Genomic DNA, 19,975 nt, shown 5'->3' on the forward strand with positions numbered 1-19,975 from the left:
ACAGAGTTTTATTCCAACCAGCTTTCCACATCATTTTGCCCACAACCAAGGGGAATACATCTTACAAAATAGGAAGCCAGAAAGTGTACCTCAGTCTGGCTTGTACTCAGACCCATGTAATTTGCTTTAGGACCTCAGTAGTATAGCCATTGTACAATCATTTATTTCCTTCATTTATTTATCAAGTACCATTTGAGCCCTCTTAAGTGCCAGGCACTGTGCTAGGTGCTGGGAAAACCTGTAGTAGGAATAAAATGTTGACTCTTTTCACAACTTGAGTCAGTTATCCTTACCTCCCTTACTGTAGAACTGCCCTGTGAGTTGGAACTTCTCTGCCCAACGTCAGAGCTAGTATGTCCTGGCTAAATAGCCCCAGCTCCAAACTTACTTGACTATTACCACTTTTCTTCCTCTCCTTAAAATCTCTGATAGAATCAAAGTTGATGTCAGCTTGCAGTGATGGGGCTCACTTGTGACACCCTAAACACATCTGGAATAGTAGATATATAGGGGACACTGATAAATAATTTTTATCCCACATCCCAAAGGCATCATGGTCTTTCACCAGTGTTCAGATGCTGGGTGTATAGACATGCTGGGAGGTCCTGTGGGAATGCAGATTCAGATAGAGCAGGTCTGGGTTGGGACCTGAGATTCTGCCTTCCTGACAGGTTTCCTGGTGATGGCCAGCCTCCTGGTCCACCGATCCCACTTCGGGTGGCAAGGACTTCAGCTTGTACAGCCTCCTCCTATTAGGTATCCCTACCTCCATCTTCACTTCTCCAAGCTTGGAGTCCATTTCCACTTAACAGAAGAGGGGATAATTCTGTAGGAAAAGTTCACTGATATGTCTCCCTTGCTTCAACATTTGGGAAGAAGTTTTGCTGCTAGAACTAAGCTGACTCTTCATTGTCAGTAACAAAACCCTCCAGAGTCTGACTTTTTCCTACTCTAGAATCACCCACAGAAAGAATCTCTCATCCATGTTTTCAACAGCTGCTTGTGAAATACTTCTAGTTCGTTAAGGCATTGTGCAAAACATGAGGGATGAGGGGAGCCAGTGGGGAACAAGACAGATATCATTCCTACACATGTGGAGGTCACTGTCTGGTAGGAAAGACAGAAATAATTAAGTAGCCAAACACATTAATTGTAATTTCAAATGTTAATAAGTACTACAAAGCCTGGTGCTAGGAAGGAAGTAGAGAGAGAGAGAGACACCTGCTTTATCAGGGGCAGTGAGGGAGAAGTGTCTCTAAGGAGGTGTCCTTTAAGCTGAGAATGGAGGCGTAGGATGTTCCAGATAGAACGGCATGGGCCAGGGCAGCAAGGGTGTGATGTGTTTGCAGGACTGAGATGAGTCCCACATGCTCTAAAGATGAAGAGAGACATGTGAGATGAGAGGGAGAGGGAAGATGTCAAGAATAGTCTATTACAGGACATTTAGCAAACTGGAAGATGAGAAGTTGGTAGGACAATTCCAGGCTTGTGGGGAAATGAGTGTTTCAATTGCCTTAAAAATGTGAAATCCCAAAGGTAGAGACAATACTCATCACCTTCTCCACCAGGCGTGGGGTGTGTTGTCTACTGGGTTCTCCTAAGCATCAGTGACCAGAGAAGAGCCAACCAGGGCTCTAGATTAGGAGAACTTGGAAGATTCCAATCTACCCTTCCATTCTGGATTTGAGAACACGGGATGGACAGAGCTTAGTGACTGAGAGAAATAAGCCATCTCCATCCTGGCCAAGTTGCTTAGCTAAATCCCCAGCCTGAGGCTCTGGCAGAGAGTTCATGACTCCTTCTTTCTTCTCTATTTATAATGATTCCATTATAAATCATTCTCTCCAACTCTGGAGTAAGCCCTCTGATCCTCAAGCCTGAGATGGGAGACATGGGATGTCAGTGAGGATCAGGGCTGTTTGGGCAAGTGGCATATTGCACATCAAGTCCCCCCAAAAGCCTGCTGTTATGGTTGAAAAATTAGGTGTCCCCCAAAAGCTCATGTGTGAGACATGGCAAGAAGGTGAAATGATTGCATTATAAGACTCTTAAGCCAATCAGTGAATTAATCCCCTGATAGGGAATAACATGGTGGTAATTGTAGGCAAGTAGGGTGTGGCTGGAGAACATGGGTCATTAGGGGCATGCTTTGGGGGTTTATATTTTATATCCAACAAGTGAAGTCTCTCTCTGCTTCTTGGTGGCCATGTCATAATCTGATTTCCTGTACCACACACTTTCATCACAATGTCCTGCTTTACTTAGAGCCCCAAAGAATGGAGCCAGCTGTCTATGGACTAAGATCTCTGAAAACTTGAGCCCCCAAATAAACTTTTCCTCCTTAAACTTGTTATTTTCAGGTATTTTGGTCAAACTTGTATTCTCACCTCTCTCTCACAGTCACAGAAGGAGCTTAAAAGGCCAACTTCCCATGACCCCTGAGTATAAGAAATAATAGCAACCTATCAGATGTGGTGGCTGACATTCTGTCACTTGCCCATAGAATGTCTTTGGCAATGTTTGCTGGTCAAGGACCCCAGGTGCCTGGGCAGGAAGGTTGACTTTTTCAGGTGCTGGCAAATATCTAACTTAAAGAGATAGGATTGGGATTTAAAAGACTCCTCTGCAATGACTCACTCTTGATTTATCACAGGACAGTATATATCTATACAGTGTTGAGCAGAGTCCTTGAGGCCTTCCCCAGCAGGTTGCTTCTGGGACAGTAGTGTCTTTCAATTCCTGCCCTAGTTTGACTAAGGTCTAAATCTCCCATACCTGCTCAACTCTTTTCCAGGCACAAAAAAAGAGACCTAAAGCTGCCTCATCAGAAATTGTGGTATCTTTCTCCATAATTGGTATGTTAGTCAGTTTTCTGTTGCTGTAACAAAATGATTGAGATGATCAACATGTTAGGAGGATGGGTATTATTAGGAAGAAAGGTAAAATTGTTGGCTTACAATTTCAGAGATTTCAGTCCCTCCTTGCTTGGTCCTGTGGAAGCACAGTTGACCACAGCAGGAACATTTGGCAGAAGAAGCCTGTTCAACTCATGGCATCCAGGAAGCAAAGAAAGAAATAGGAATGGGCCAGGATCTTCATATTTCCCCCAAACATCCTCCCAGTGACCTAACTGCCTCCCACTAGGCCATTACTTCTAAAGGTTCCAACACCTTCTAATGGTTCCATGGCTGGCCTTTGGGGAATATCTAAGATCCAGACCACAGTCCCCCAAGAGGTAAGGCACATAGCAGAGTTTGACACCCATGCTTTCTGCCTTTTTGTGATCTACCCACTTATATCTAAAGTTAAAACGAAGAATAGGGGTAGTAGGAGGGGCAGCATTACAGTCAAAATTTGTGTTGGTTCTTGGCCTTAGTGTCCTGGCCTTCTTTCTTTTGTTTTCTCTATCTGAATGTAATTGAGCAAATATGACAGCCAGAAGCTGTGTACTGATTGCTCAGGACCTTGAAGCAGAGCATAGACCTAAACCCCTGTGGTAGTCAGTAAGCTTTTTTCAAGGGGTCATATTTCACTCTGATCAAGTTAGTACTGTTTTAATTATTGCCCTTAAATACATGGTCACATTTTTATTGAGGTTCTAAAAGACTAATCTCACAGAACACTAGAGAACACTGGCACATTCTCAATTAATAGAAGTGAGTGAATTAACTATAAATGGACAGATGACTTCTCATCCCAGGGGGTTGTGACCTTTTTTTGAACATTGGTGTCAGTAAACAGTGCAGATGAGAGAAAATGCTTCGTGACTAACCAGAGACAATTTGATAACATTAAGTCAAACTCATAAAAATTAATTTTGGCAAAAATATATTATAGTCTAAGTCCTATTATCAGCCATCCTCCATGATGAATAATCACAGTTGTCCAGGTAAATTATTTACCCCTTCACAGCTGTGGGCCATTATCAGGGACAGCAAGAAGAAGGAGCCTGAGCATTGGTTTGTCCTTTATGATCATGTCTGTCCTCAGGTCACATAAGACAAGTTTTCCTTCCACATCTTGGCCCCAGATATTTAGCGGCTTTTAGAACTAGGGGCTGCATTTAGGAGTCTCATTCTATAGCACGTCTCTTTTAGTGTCCCAATATTTGTGATAGCACTCAGAGCTCTGTGACTCCCCCAGGATCAAAAATAAAGTTCACAAGAATGCAGTCTTGAGATGAGAGGTATGGGATGTTACATGGCAATAAATGTTTATTCAGACTCTGTAGAGAAGAGCCTATAAAAGATGAGGAACAGAAGGGCACTGTTGGGAATTGACTCATGGAAGGCCAGTGCCACAGCTGGTTGGAGTGTGTGAAGTATGGCCTGACCCTGGATCTCACTTCCAAGCAGTGGCGTGTCATATCACCCTAGTTGTTTCTTAACTGTCCTTGATGTCACATCATTCCACCCAGGAAAACTGATGTAGTACAGAAATTCAGTAAATACTGAGTTCTTCCTTACTCTGTTACATGCATTGTGCTAAATACTAGGGATAGGGCAAAGGACAAAAATAGGCCACGCTTCCCTTTCCATGGAACTTTCAAGGAAGACAAATGAAAATGCAACCCGAGTTTCATTATAATTGTTCCTATGGTTTGGAGGGGTTTGTCTCTCTCACCCACCCCCGCCAACCAGTGTGGCATTGTTGAAGTGATGGGACCTTTAAGAACTGCAACTTGTGCAAGGTAATTAGGTCATTGGGGTCACTGACCTTGGGAGGGATGAATGCTGGTATTGTGGATTAAGTTCTTTTGAGAGTGGGTTATTAAGGAGAGCATGACTGGCCCCTCCTTGGGCTCTGAGTTCCTGTCTCTCCTTGTGATCTCAGCTCATACCATGATGCATATGTAGCCAAGGTAGCCGTGTGAGCTAAATAAAAATCTTTTCTTTATACATTACCCATTCTCAGGTATTTTGTTATAATAACAAAAAGCAGATTTAGACAGTAGATGTTTAGATAAGGGAAATTTGGGGTGCTTCAGTGATGCTGAATAGGGCCACCTGAACCAGTTTGGACGTATGAGCAGTCGCCTTAAAGGAAGTGATGGTGCCATTGAGAACTTAAGGCTGAAAAGAACCTACCAGAGTGGAAGTAGGGTCAGGGACTCATTGGGTCAGAGGGAGAAGGAGCTTGAAGAGATGGAAGAAAGAGGCACCTTGACACTGGGTGCAGTGTCAGTGTGGCTGGGTCACTTGTCGAGTAGGGGTAGGGATGAATTGGCACAGAAATGAGGTTTGAGAAGTAACCAGGGCCCACATTCAGCAAACCTTTGAAGACCACAAGAAGACTGCTGGGCTTTACTGGAGAGCTGTGGGGATACTACTGAAGAGTGTTTTGAATTCGCTTACACTGGTGTGGGATAGGAAAGTTTGGAGCAGGACCAGAGGCAGGTTGACCATGTGGGGCATGAGCCAGGCCTGGATTTCCATGGCAGTTTCAGAGATGGATAGAAAACAGTCTATAGAGGTATTGAGGAAGTTTGAGCTGGGTCTTGGGACTGTTAAAATTTCAAATATAGAAGACCAGTTCATCTCTGAGCTCAGCAGAAGGACATCTTCATCATCTTCATCCTGGTTGGACTTGCAAATCCTGCCAACAGCTCTGTGGCTTTGCTTTGTGAGATGTCTGGGAACCCACTGTCTCTGACATACTTTCAGTTTTCTGCTGTTAATTGCATGGAAAGATGAAAGCTTATAGGGGTGGGGTCAGAAAAAGGTCCTGGCTGCTAATTTTTAATTCTATCTGCGAGAGGCCCAGACGCTGCTGACTAGACTTGGGGCTATAGGTATCATTTGGTAGCCATTCTAGGGTTTCTCCCTCAAGAGGGCAAGACTGTTTTGGAAAATAAGAACAGATCTGGTGTGATGCTAGGGTTTTGGAAGCTCAGAAAAGGACAGAGGAGGAGGTCTTTAGGGGAGGGGTCTCACTGCTAGCATCCTTCCCCCGGACTTCATTGACTTGTCTAAAACCTGCCCACCTGACCAAAGATCAGACATGCAGGTTGTGCATGCTCCCTTGCCAGCCCAAAGCTCAGTTCTCAACCTGACCTCTGAGGAGAGGGCTCCCTGGGTGCTGCTGGGTGTCCTGAGAGCCAGCCCTGTTCTCTGGCATCAGCCTGGCTATTGGTAATTGGCAACCAAGCAGGCAAACCCCCATCTGCTCTCCCTCCTCCTCCCCCTCACATTTTCTTCCTTAATTGCTGTTAAACAATTAGCAAATGGCTCATTTATGTCTAGACAGGGAAGAGAGATGCGGAGTTAAGAACCGCTGTGGAAGAAAATGTTTCTCTTCCATTCTGAATGTGCACACGTGAGGGAGGGGTAGGGAGCACTTGCTTTACAAGGTTGGCATTTCTTGTAGCATATTGTCACTGCAGACTGTATTATTTTTTCAGAAGCATCTTAATAGTTTCCAACAATTGCTACCAAGAAAAGGTCACGTTTGAAGTTCTTGGCAAGTGCAGTCTCTGTTGGCCGGCGTTTCCCATGAATAGGCTATTCTAAGGGTTGGAGCCAATTGAGGGTGTGGATTTGTGAGAATTCTCCAGATGGCTTCAGGCTCACTCTGTCATCTCAGTCTCCCAGACTTCTGACCCTGTAAGCAGATCAGGCATGAAGGGTTTTCGTGTGTGGCAGAGTTGAGTAGTTTCAGGATGATATTTGGGGTCGGCTACCCCTTCCAGACCTGTGGAATGAGAAGGATCTTTACTTGCAAATGGCTCCTCTGCAGAGGCCTTGCAGAAGTAGATGGTAGAAGGTGGAAGCTGAGGGGAGAGGGCCTCAGAGGACAATGTCAATAGTAAAGGCACAGTGACCAAGGTCAGCAGCAACCAGGCAAGCTAGCCATGCTCTGCTATGGGCAGCACTGTAGGGAAAAGTTCCTGACTCTGTCCAACTGTGCTCTTAGGTGGCAGTAGGAGAAAAGAATCATGTGCAGATAGACCCCAGTGGATACCAGCAGTCTGAGAAAGGTAGATTTCATTATTTTTTCTTTTTCCTAGAAAAGGCCAACAGTAGAGGTTTTATGACTTTAGAGATAGACTCATGGCAACTGGCCAACTACAAGCAATTTTGCTTTAGTATTAAAGAGTTGGAGGTTTCAGGACAAATCCCCCATGGCAGATGCCCCTATTTCGCCTTTTCCCCTCAGGCTTTATTCACATATGATTTCATTTCCTTAGTCTGGGGAGCCAAATATCATTTGATAATGAGAGCTCTCATTTACCGGGTGTAAAGACCCTCAAATCTTAGTTTAAATAGAATTCTTGTTTTATTGTAATGATCCCCTTTTTTCCTTCACAGGGTTTTTGGAAGGAGTCAGTGTGAATAATATTTAAAATATTAACTATGCATTATTCAGGATATAGTTTCTGGCTGCTGTGACAAAAACCCAAATGAAACAGAAGCTTAAATGGAATCATCTTTTGTTTCTCTCTCATGTAAACATTCCACACATGAGTGGCCCAAGGCTAAAATGCTACCTACAGACTTTTGATGACCAGGAACCTTTTAGTTTATTATTCACTTTCTCAGTAATTGAAATTGTTGAACTTCTGTGTCTGAGTTAAGGATGGCTGCTACACCTGGCTAATAGGAAGAAGGAAAAAGGAGGCACATTCTGATTTTCACTAGCATCACTTCTGCTCATATTCCACTGGCTAGACACCTAATCACAGGCTTCCCTCAGCTACAAAGGAGGCTGGAAAATGTAATTTTTATTCTAGGCAATTATGTGCTCATCCAAAAACATGTGTTTTATTATTTAAAAAAGGGCAGAGTGAACCTTGGGGCTATGTGGAACTCACTACTCTAGTAACATTTAAATAGCAATAATGACAATGACAACAAGATACGATAGTATTTAGTTATTGAGCCTGTGTTAAATATTATGATGTTGTGCTAAGTGCCATAGTATTATTTTATTTTCTCTATTATATTATTTCATCTAATTTTACAGTAGACCTTTGGACATGGGTGCTATGATTAGATCCGAGGTAAAAATGACAAAACTAAAGCTACAAAACTTTTCCAAGATCAACATGGCTAGTAAGTAGCCGAGAAGCTACTTGACACCAGCCTGACTTTGGAGTCACAGGTGTTACTTCCAAGAGTGAAAAGTCATCTGATGAGTGATGTAAAATATGAGGTGTAATCACCAAGATCCTTTTGATTTTTAAGAAACAGATAACTCATCCTAAATCAAAAATGAAAATTTTGGTATAAAAAGTTACAAAGTATTACTGGGGTTGCCAGGCCTCAGAAAAAGAAGGGAAACTTCACTATTTTTAATTGACTTTCCTTCTTTCTCTTCTTTGTTTCTGCTTCCTTTCATTCTACAAAGTGGCTCTTTCTCTTTTGCAGAGAATGAGGATTGTGGAAGGTCCACATTCATTTGTTCCCAAACTAGAAAATTCCGAGAATTTTACAGTGTGTTTCAATCCCAGGAAGGAATTCCAATCAACTCACTGGAAATTTGTGTTCATCCTGTAATCAATTGTGATGTCCAGGCTGTTGGTTCTATGATTGGCCTCCTCTGGTCACTTGCATCTCCTCACCTCAACTTTAACTCTGAATGAGAGATATTTTTAGCAAAAGAAGATGGAGAAAACAGTGTATGCTGGAGAGGGCAAAATGTAAAATGTGACAAACTTCAAATCACTTTTTAAAATACCAAATATGCTAGCCTTATTGAAGTTTTCATCTAAATGACGCTACTTTGAGCCAGTATTAAGGGATGTTGTATATCTAAGAAGGACATGCACAGAGAGGCATACAAGACACATTTTTATACCAGGTTGTTTTCTCCTTAAGAAGAAAGTTTATCTAAAATAAAGCAGATTCACTGTCATTTTAACTCAGAATTCTTTGAACCCATTTGCCGTGATGCTTTAATAGTTTCTTCTGATCATGGGGCATGTTTATCCTTAATACTCTTCAGCCTTTATTTCTTCTTAGAACATGCCAAGATAGCATAGTCATTTTGGCTCCTGAGGATAGACTTTCAGGCAAAATGGTTATTGTGACATTTTGAGAGAGCACAGATGTTCAGACACCGTCCATGGTGATAACGCATCTACAGGATTCACACAGACTACTGCAGCCTGCAGATTCGTCATGAAGTTAGAACAGAAGGAAACAATTCAACTAATGATTTCACCACTTATTTCTATGTTCTATATGCAAACATGCATTTAACTGAGATTTGAAGAATAGGTTTTCTTTTCTTCTCCTCAAATGCCCTGAGTACAATGCCATGTAATTAGTTAGCGCTTTTGTTAAAAACACATTAGGAAGAATAACCTTCTTGTTGTCAGTTGTGTTGAACGCATAATTAAGCCATTTGATAAAGCAATTACCTGAACATGATGTTGCTTGGCCTCCCCCATCAGGAGATGAGATTAAGGATTAGGTAAGATTGCAAAGCACTTGAGATCTCTACCTCACAATCCTTTAAAAGACAAAGAGGTCCCTGGCCAGAATAGATATGTACAGTGCAATAAATCTAATTAAATCATTACAAACAACTTTAATTAAGTTCATAATCATGTTGCTTTTGTTTTTCTTTAAAAGGAATAAACAAAATATTCCCTGTTGACATATGAGTAGTCAGAATTCTTTCTACATGTTCCAAGAGAACATTTCAGCACCAGATATGGGTAGTGCTCAGAGAAGCTGAGCTCATTTTCTAAGCCTTGGGCTAGGACCTGCCTGTTATGTGAGGGAATTAAGGAATTCCTTGTTCTTTAATTACAATTGGGTTAAAACTTACCATGAATTGTTGCCATAATTGAATATTGGCAGTAATGTGTTTAATGATGTTCTCATTTTTACCAAAGCAGGAGTTTTTTTCCCCTTTCTGAAACAAATGAAACATTTTAGAATCTTTGTATACTATGTGCAAAACAGAATGACTCCTCTGGGCAAGGGTGACCATCATGAGATGCTGGGTCCCTGTCTAGTGAAGTGCTTGTAACAGCACTTCTAGTAGCAAGAGAGATCTTGTATCCAAAAGAGTGATGTTTCCCGACTTCTTCTCCAAAGTTCATGAGGACTGATTTGGAATCCAGAACTCCGCAATGACAGGCTGTGCATTCGTGGCCAGAGGAGAAAATAGGTGCTATAGGAACCTGGGACCCTTATACAGTTTAATCAAATGGAACTCATTAGAAAAGTTTCTTTGCTTTCTCTTCCCAGCAGAGAAAACTGAAAGATGTTATTACTGTGTTTCAGTGAGGGGTGTTGACCCAAAGGTGGTTTTGAGCAAGACAGGCAATACTCGTCCTGTTGTCTTCTACCCTTTCCTATTAGAAGCTGTCTAGACCAGCTACCCAGTCCCTCTTTGGAGCAAACCAATACACAATTCAATTCCCTGTCACCCAGCAAGGATGAGGTAAGGGATTGACAGGGAGAGAGGAAGCAGCTAATAAGCCTGCAATACCCAATCCTCTTTTGTTGTTGTTGTATTTTAATGCAGTAAATCGGGTAGAATGGATGAAGCCTCTCTTGCCTTAAGCTCCAGGTACTAGATTTATTTGCAGAGTCTCAACTCTTGATTAGATTATTGACCATTGCTCTGGTGGGTGGGGAGGGAAGAAGCTAATCTAACCAAGAGGCTAGCAGCTGCATGCAGGTGGTGACAATTCCTTAAATCCTACCAAGGTGGGCAATTGGAACTGTACCTTTGTACCTTCACCCTGAGTTCAGGGTTGGTTTAGATTCTTTAAAAAAAAAAATTCTGCCTGATAATGAAACAGGACAACAGCAACTTTAATCAGTCTCAACTTGGACTCTGGATAGAGAAAGAAAAAGTCATTTGTGAAACTGTAACAAATAAACTATCAAGCGTTAGAAAAGATGTGATAAAGCTGACATTCTCATATGCTGCTGGTGGGAATATAAAATGGTACAACCATTTGGGGAAAAAACTTGGAAGTGTTTTTAAAAACTACTATATGATCAAACCATTCCATTTCTAGGTATTTACCACAGAGAAAGTGTATGTCCAAAGAAATACCTGTTACATAGCAACATTATTTGTAATAGCCCCAAACTAAAAGCAACCGAAATGTTCATCAACAAGTGAATGTTAAATATGCTATATCCATATGTCTCAGTTCATTTTATTTTGCTTTAACAAAATAACTGAGACTGGATAATTTATAATATAAAGAGATTTGTTTTACCTCATGACTTGGGAGGCTTCATAACATGAGAGAAGTTATAAGGGGCAAGTAGGAACATGCAGAGGACAGAAAAGGAGGTCAAACTCCTACAAAAGCTAATGCATTCTCATGAAAAAAGGCACTAATTCATTCATGAGGACTGAGCCCTCCATGACCCAAACACCCCCCAGTAGACCTCACCTCCCAACACTACTTCATTGAGGAATTAGGTTCCAACATGTGACCTTTTGGGCACCCACTCATACCATAGCACCCTACCATCAAGCTATAGTATACAATCACATACTACCCAGAAATAAAAAAGTCATGAACTATTGATGTATAATGTTAAAATAATTATCCTGAGGAAAAGCCAAACCAAAAATAGAATTTATTAGTTGAGTACATTGATATAGAACTTTAGAAAATATAAGCTTATCTGTACTGACAAAGCAGATCAGTGATTTGCTATGGTGGGCAGAAAGGTAGGATAGAGAGGGGATTTCAAAGGGTATGAAAAACTCTGGAGGATGATGGATATGTTAATTACTGGATTTTGTTGTTTTTGTACATATGTACTTATGGTTATCAAAGGTCCTTGACTTGTATACTTTAAATATGCATAGTTTCTTATATATCAATTATACTTCAGTGAAGCTGTTCACAAAGTTAAAAATATGTGTCAGACTTGTAGAGTGTGTCCAATGATTAGCACCCACATTTTGCCTACGTTTGTCACTTTCGATGCCATCATTTAGAAAGATCCTACTTTGTTCTCTTATGTAGACTGAGTAATGGCAGAAAATAAAGTTGACACTTTTCAAATGTTTTTCCAGTGACAAATTGAGAGTTAAAAACCATATGGCCTTACCCTGAATATTCTAGCACTCTGCATTTTTCTTTTATGGAGAGTTTTCTGTGCTTTAAGTGTGTCCTGGGTTTTAGCACCCTTTGGGTAGGAAGCCCATTTTTCATTTGTTGATTTGGCCCTTCTGCCCCATCTTTGAGAAGAAGAGGTCTTGTGGGACTGAATAGGAGTCATAAAAGCCCAACCAAGGAGTAGCTGGGGTAGCAGAGCAGGTCTCCTGTGGCGGCCCGTGAAGCCTGTGGATTCAGTGGCATTTTACAGAAAGCCTGATTAGCTGGGAGGGACAGTGACTATTCATTGCATGGCAAGAAGAAACTATGCAAAGTGTATATAACTATCCGTGAGACAAGAATCAGTGGTCATTGCAGGTGAGGGAAAAGCAAAATGTTCAACTCTGTGACTGATGTGACAAAGCCATTCATTCTTGTAGGCGACAGGCAAACAAGGAAGATGGGCCCTCTGAAGACCTTGTGGTTGAGAGGAGCTGCATTGTCTTCTGACTTTGTAGGGATTCTGGCTCCCTTCACTAACTCAATGCTCAGAACTCAGGGTGGAAGAGGCCACCAGGAGATGGCCAGGAGTATTTTGGGACCCAATTCTAGGGTGGTTCCCTGCCATGTGCTAGACCCTTGCTGGGTACTGGTCCTGTCCCAAGGTTGCTCCCTGGTTCTGGGGAAGGCAGACAAGGAAACAGTTTTGTAGGCCAGTCAGTTGCAGTAGTGGAGGTGTGAGCAGGATGAGGTGCTGTGTGGAAAGACAGAGGAAGCCCATCAGAGCCATAGTTCAGAGCTTGCCCAGTGGAATTGGAGACTGAAGACTCAAGTTCTAACTTGACTTGTTAGATATGTGATCTTGAACAAGTTATATAACCTCTCTGGGCTCCAGTAGACTTTTCTACAAATTCAGGATAATGGTAATACCTTCAGCAAAGGGTTTTGGTGAAAAATGAATTAGTTAATCTATATTAAATTCTTAGAACAGTACCTGTCAAATAGATAAGCCATCTATAAATATTAATTGCTCCATCCTCAGTCCTCTCACTGGCCCCAGTGGCCCAGCTTTTACAACACATGTTCTATTTTCTTTGTAAGTCTTTTCTGCCTCCCACTTCCAAGTAGGTGAAAATTTGCCATTTTCTGAACAATGGAGGTGGTAATCCTGATGATAATGACAGCAGGGATCTCTTGTTGAGGGCATACTCTGCAGCAGGCACTGTGCAAGCATTGACTGTGGCAAGCATTTTCTTACTTATTGATCCTGTGACAGCCCCCAAATGGTGCATGCTCAAGCCATTGGTGTGGAATGGCACTGAAGTTCATTTGCATTCATTTGGTCAACATGTAGTGAGCAGTAGTGTGGCCAAATGCCTATTCATGAAACTAGGGTAGGCCTGCGCTTGGAATGATCTTACATAGGTTATGAGGTGGTAGGAGATGGATGAAAACTTGTTCAGCATTGCAGGTGGGAACATTTTTTGCACACTCATTTGTCTAAGGCTCCCCATGACATTACCTCAGCTCCACTCAACTATTCATTCAGCTGTCAGATGCTTGCTGAGCCTTCTGAAGTCCTCAGCATGTGTATAGGATGCTGAGGTGCGTGGATTGAGCTGGCTGCATTTTACAGAGCTTAGGAATAGATGTTTGGGTTTTGATGAGTTTTCCAAACCAAGGCTCACATATCCCTAAGGCAGCATCCTGTGGAAGGACTAAGGACAGCAACTTTGGTTGCTGGACTGACCATGCCTGTACTGCAATCTACCCAAGTCTTCCAGATGTGCAAGGGGACAGGCAACTGAGCTTAGTACTCCTCTTGCCTGGGAAGCCCTCCAGCCTAAGAAGTTAAGGAAAGGCAGTGCCTCTACTCACAGGGCCAGAGACAAGGGTGTGCACCAGAGCCCTTCTCTAGAGAACAGCTTCCCCTCCCTCAATCTGGCATCATATCCCATTTCTTCCACTTTTGCCCTGTTGACCAAATCATGCAATCCACATGAGTACCAGTAACCATACCACATCCTGTATCTACTACATGCCATCTACCATGATGTTACATAACTCTTATAAGTAGTCCTATGAGATGAGCCCTAGTACCAAGACACTTTTTTTTGGATAACAGAGAGAGAGAGAGAAAGAATGGGAGAAATAAAGGAAGAGAAAGAAGACAGGAGGAAGGGATTGGGGGAAGAGGAGGAGGAGGAAGAAGAAAGGAGGGAAGGGAATTCTATTACCCTTCAACACACGTTACTCAAAGCCCCAAAGTCAATATCAGAACAGTCTCAACTCAGACTAATCTAGAAGGGGTTAGATCCAGTTAGAAATGGCAATAAAATGAGCCTTTAAATATTTTTTTAAAAATTCTTTAAAAAACAAACTTTCAAGAAATAGTATGGCTGCAGACTGAGGGTCCATTAATCCTGCCTGGGCAAACAAGTACAAATAATAGTGTGGGCTGGGTCATCGATTTCTTAGATTCAGCTCTGCTGCTATAATGATTTGTTCCCAAGCGTCACCAGCAGCCTGTGTTCCTGGATGTTTGAAGTACTCCTGCTGCAGTTGGGTCTATGTTAACTCCTCCCCTGGAGTGAACCTTTTCTTTTTCAAATGTATGATTGGACCGCCCAACCCATCCCAGAGTGGCATTATAGAGTCCTGAACTCAGGAGTCTGGGTGTTGTTGGGAATGAGATGGAGGATTCAGTCCCCAAGGATTTAAGTGCCCCTGTTGACATAGCCTCTGTGTGGCACCATCTCCCAAGTACCTTGCTCCAAAGTGGTTGTCATAGAAACCCAATTATTTTTCTTTTTTTTGCCTTGGGTGGGGGTCATTGTTTTATTACTGTTGCTAAAAAGAGGAGTGGCCATGAATAAGTATAGCATACTACTGAGCAATTTCATGGGTCATTGCAAACGAATGGAAACTGAGGATGGGGGGACCACAGGCTCCCTTCAGGCCCCTAGTCACACAAACATTACCTTATCATATGAACAAAGTGCTTCTGTCACTCACCTGCACTGCTGTCAGTCTCCTGAAATCTAGTCTTCTCAATGTCCCACCCCATCAGTAAGAAAGGCTCCCCCCTTCTTCCTGCCCACTCAACACCCACCCAGATTCTTCTGTTGGTACAGAATAGTACAGCGTGGGAGGGAATAAAGGTTCCTGAGGTTACTTGGTTTTCACAGCTCACAGGTTTTCTTGATTGCATGTTTTGTAGATCCACATTTTTATCCCTGTAGCTGTCATTTTTCTTGACCTGCCATTTCAGTCACTCAAAACAGTATTACTGTATCACTTTGGAATTTCTGGGCCTTTTTCTTTCATAAGGTTTCTGTCCACCCAAGGATACTAATAGTTAATGGTAAGAATGGAGAAGCTGAGCTGACTTTGCTGTGCTCCTTACCAGTGGGGCCTGCCTCTCATGGAGCATGGGGTCAGCCAGGTGCCTGTATACTCTATGCCTGGTGTCACCTTAGCCATTAGCTGCTGACCAGAAAATCCTATCCTCACAATAACTCTGGGATGCACAGTCCTATCCTGGCTTCTACAGATGGAGTTACCCATACTCACTAGCAGGTCATTCTGTGCCTAAGATCTGACAGTCTCAAGTGATAGAGGTGGAATATGAACATAGATTAACCTGAATCCAAACAATTTGGTCTTTGCAGCATAGATATATTACACATTCCTGGTATTCGCAAGAATTTTGCTGCATGCGTGGAGTGAATTTGAATGGCCTGCTAGAGTCATTCATTCAGATGTCTGGTTGGCATCTATGTTAGCTTTCTGGCACTGTCTCAAAATGCCTGAGATAAACAACTTAAAAGAAGGAAAGTGTTTTTTTGTTTGTTTGTTTTTGCTCACAGTTTCAGATGTTTTATTCTATCATTGCGCAGGCCCATTGCTTTGGGCTTGTGGAAAGACCACACATCATGGCAGGGAGTGTGTAGTGGAACAAAGCTGTTTTGATGGTGGTAGCTAGGAAACAGAGAAAGGAGGGAAAAGATCAAAGCTCCAATATATTTTTCATGCCCCAATGACCTACCTCCTCCAAATAGGCCCCACCTCCTAAAGTTTCCACCACCTCTCAGCAACCTATCAGCCAGGGACCAATACTTCAACACATGAGCTTTTGGGGGACATTTAAGATCTAAACCGTAGCAGCATCACATTCACTGTGGCCAAAAGAGACCTCTGATTCCCGTTAGCCCTCAGTACCTTCCCCCATCTGCCAATGACCCTATACTCCACTCAGGTCAGAGACCTTGGAGTCACCTTTGACTCCTCATTTTTTCTCATCCTTTTCAGCCAATCCATTAGCAAGTCTTGTCTTCTTTACCTCTAGACTATATCTCAGTTTCAAACACTTAACACCATTGCTTGTCTTACAACACTGGTGTAAGCCACCTTCTTCTTGTACTTTGGCCATCACGTGGCCTTCCTATTGGTTCTCCCTTTCCATTTGTATTGGCTTGCAGTCTGTTCTTCACAGACCAGCTGAGTGGACAGGTAAAGTGGCCCAATGTTAGCCTTTCACTTGTGGAATGATGTCCTTGCTCTGTTCCCCCAGATTCTCCATGATCTGACCCATCTTGTCATGTCTTAACACATCTTTCTCTTCATTACTCTGTTCTTGGAATGATTTTCTGCCTCCAATATGCCAGGCTCATCCCACATCAGGGTTTTTGTGTATACCATTCCCTCTGCCTGACTGCTCTTCCCCTTGAACTTCTCATGACTGGCTCCTTGTCATCATTCTGGTCTTAGCTGAGAGATCATCTCTGAGAGACCTTCCTGAGCACCCCTCAGAGCCAGCTTTCCCTCAGTTATTTCTAGCCAGTTTCTGTCTTCTCCGTACCAGTGACCTGTATCTGAAATAATTTTATTTTACTTGCTACTCAAGACTGTATGCTCTGGGAGTCCTGTTGAGGAAGTCTGGTCCTAAGCTGACATGTTGAAGCTCTGGACCTACTTTTTCTTCTATAAGATGCAAGGTCTCTGGTCTGATTCCAAGATCCTTAATCCATTTTGAGTTTAGTTTCATGCATGGTGAGAGATATGGGTTTAGTTTCATTCTGTTGCATATGGATTTCCAATTCTCCCAGCACCATTTGTTGAAGAGGCTATCTTTTCTCCATTGCATATTTTTGGCCCCTTTGTCTAGTATGAGAAAATTGTATTTATTTGGGTTTGTATCCGTGTCCTCTATTCTGTACCATTGATCCACCTTTCTATTTTGGTACCAATACCATGCCGTTTTTGTTACTATTGCTTTGTAGTAGAGTTGAAGATCTGGTATTGCGATACCTCCTGCTTCACTCTTTCTGCCAAGGATTGCTTTAGCTATTCTGGGTTTTTTATTCTTCCAGATGAATTTCATAATTGCTTGCTCTATTTCTGTAAGGTACATCATTGGGATTTTAATTGGAATTGTATTGAATCTGTATAGCACTTTTGGTAGTATGGCCATTTTGACAATATTAATTCTTCCTATCCAAGAACATGGGAGATCTTTCCATCTTCTAAGGTTTTCTTTAATTTCTTTCTTTAGTGTTCTATAGTTCTCATTGTAGAGGTCTTTCACCTCTTTTGTGAGATCGATTCCCAAGTATTTTATTTTTTTCGAAGCTATTGTGAATGGGGTAGTTTTCCTAAATTCTCTTTCTGAAGATTCATCGCTTATGTATAAAAATGCCTTAGATTTATGTGCATTGATCTTATATCCCGCTACTTTACTGAATTCACTAATGAGATCTAAAAGTTTTCCACAAGAAATAAAAGCAAGAATTAATACCTGGGATAAATTCAAACTAAAAAGCTTTCTCTCAGCAAAGGAAACTATCAGCAATGCGAAGAAAGAGCCTTCAGAGTGGGAGAAAATCTTTGCCAATCATACTTCAGATAGAGCACTAATCTCCAGAATCTATAAAGAACTCAAAAAACTCTACACCAAGAATGCAAATAATCCAATCGACAAATGGGCTAAGGAAATGAATAGACACTTCACAGAAGATCTACAAGCAATCAACAAACATATGGAAAAATGTTCAACATCTCTAGTAATAAGAGAAATGCAAATCAAAACCACCCTAAGATTCCATCTCACCCCAATTAGAATGGCGATTATCAAGAATACAAGCAACAACAGGTGTTGGCGAGGATGTGGGGAGAAAGGTACACTTATACATTGCTGGTGGGGCTGCAAATTAGTGCAGCCACTCTGGAAAGCAGTGTGGAGACTCCTTAGAAAACTTGGAATGGAACCACCATTTGACCCAGCTATCCCACTCCTTGGCCTATACCCAAAGGACTTAAAATCAGCATATTACAGAGATACAGCCACATCAATGTTCATAGCTGCTCAGTTCACAATAGCCAGATTGTGGAACCAACCTAGATGTCCTTCAAGTGATGAATGGATAAAGAAACTGTGGTATATATATATACAATGGAATATTACTCAGCCATAAAGAATGATAAAATTATGGCATTTGCAGGCAAATGGATGAAACTGGAGAATATCATGCTAAGTGAGATAAGCCAATCTCAAAAAACCAAAGGACGAATGATATCACTAATAAGTGGATGATGACACATAATGGAGGGTGGGAGGGGTTAGTGTTAGGGTTAGAGTTAGGGTTAGGGAGGGGGGCAAGAATGGAGGAAGGAAGGACTGTATAGAGGGAAAGGAGGGGTGGGAGGGGTGGGGGGGAAAGGGAAAAAAATAACAGAATGAATCAAACAACATTACCCTATGTAAATTTATGATTACACAAGTGGTATGCCTTTACGCCATGTACAAACAGAGAAACAACATGTATCCCATTTGTTTACAATAAAAAAAAAAAGACTGTATGCTCCATAAGGGCAAGACCAAATCCATCTTCTTTCCTGTTGGGTTGCTATACTAGGGCCTAATACACAATGGATGCTCAGTAAACATTTGTGAATCAAAGATCAAATGCTTGGAGCACCAGAGTTTTTATAGTGTAGTTACTGGGTAGACTCTTGGACTTCTTTTGGTCTAGAGGCTGACCTTTTCTGATTGCTCTTTTGGGACCCCTGGGAGGCTAGGAGTGCCCAGGATCATGATGCTAAATACAGAAATGTGGGGAAGCTGTTGGAAGTGGCCAGCACTGTCCATCTATGTTTTCATCTATCCCTTCTGCTATTCAGAAGTGAACTGGGTGCTTGTTCCTCTCTTGGTATTAGATAAAGTCTCTGTCCTTATGGAACTGCCAGTTCAAATGGAGAAATGGACAAGTTGGTGTATTAAGAAACCTGAGAAAAATAGACAGGTACCAAGCACTGTGTTGACATGAGTAGGAAAGCATGTGGCCTCATCTGGTAATCAGGGGGGCCTCTTGAAGAGGCAATGGCTGAGCTGTGCAAAGGAAGTGTGAATAGCTTCCTGCAGCGAGAACAGTGAGGACAGAAGCACAGAGGTGGGAGCAAGCCCTGGATGCTCTACCCTTCCCTCTGCACACCTGTGGCAAATGCCCACTCATCTTTTAGATCTCAGCCTCTAGATCACGTCCTTGTGGGTGCCTTCCCTGATGCCCCTCATCAGCCAGGGTCCTTTGTTACACGTCTCAGCAGCACCACATGTCTTTTTTCTTGGCATTCTTCAAAGTTATAACTTTATATTTATAATATTATTTAATTATTGTCTCTCTCTCTTTGTAAACCATGAGGAATTTGGAACTGGAACTATTTATTTTTGGCTCCCCTTTTTAACCCGAGCGTCTTGTCCAATGCCTGGTTCAGGGAAACGACTCAAAAGACATACATTAGGAGGCAGGCAGTTGGGGCAGGAGGAGAGATGGGGGTGGAGAGATAAGCAGGCGTCACATAAGGAGTGTCACTGTGGTCTGCTGAGGGACTTGCCAGGAAAACAACAGAAATGTGAATTTCTTGTGTTTATTGAAGCTGACATGATTTAGCCCT

General features: G+C 42.2%; 1 protein-coding gene across 3 annotated transcripts in view; it reads left to right on the top strand.

The window, feature by feature from the left end:
* Positions 1-19,975, top strand: part of Spock1 (SPARC (osteonectin), cwcv and kazal like domains proteoglycan 1) — a 503,091-nt gene that overhangs the window by 373,171 nt on the left and 109,945 nt on the right. The window lies entirely within an intron of this gene.

The sequence above is a fragment of the Sciurus carolinensis genome, chromosome 6 (assembly GCF_902686445.1).
Source record: "Sciurus carolinensis chromosome 6, mSciCar1.2, whole genome shotgun sequence".
Lineage (NCBI taxonomy): Eukaryota > Metazoa > Chordata > Mammalia > Rodentia > Sciuridae > Sciurus > Sciurus carolinensis.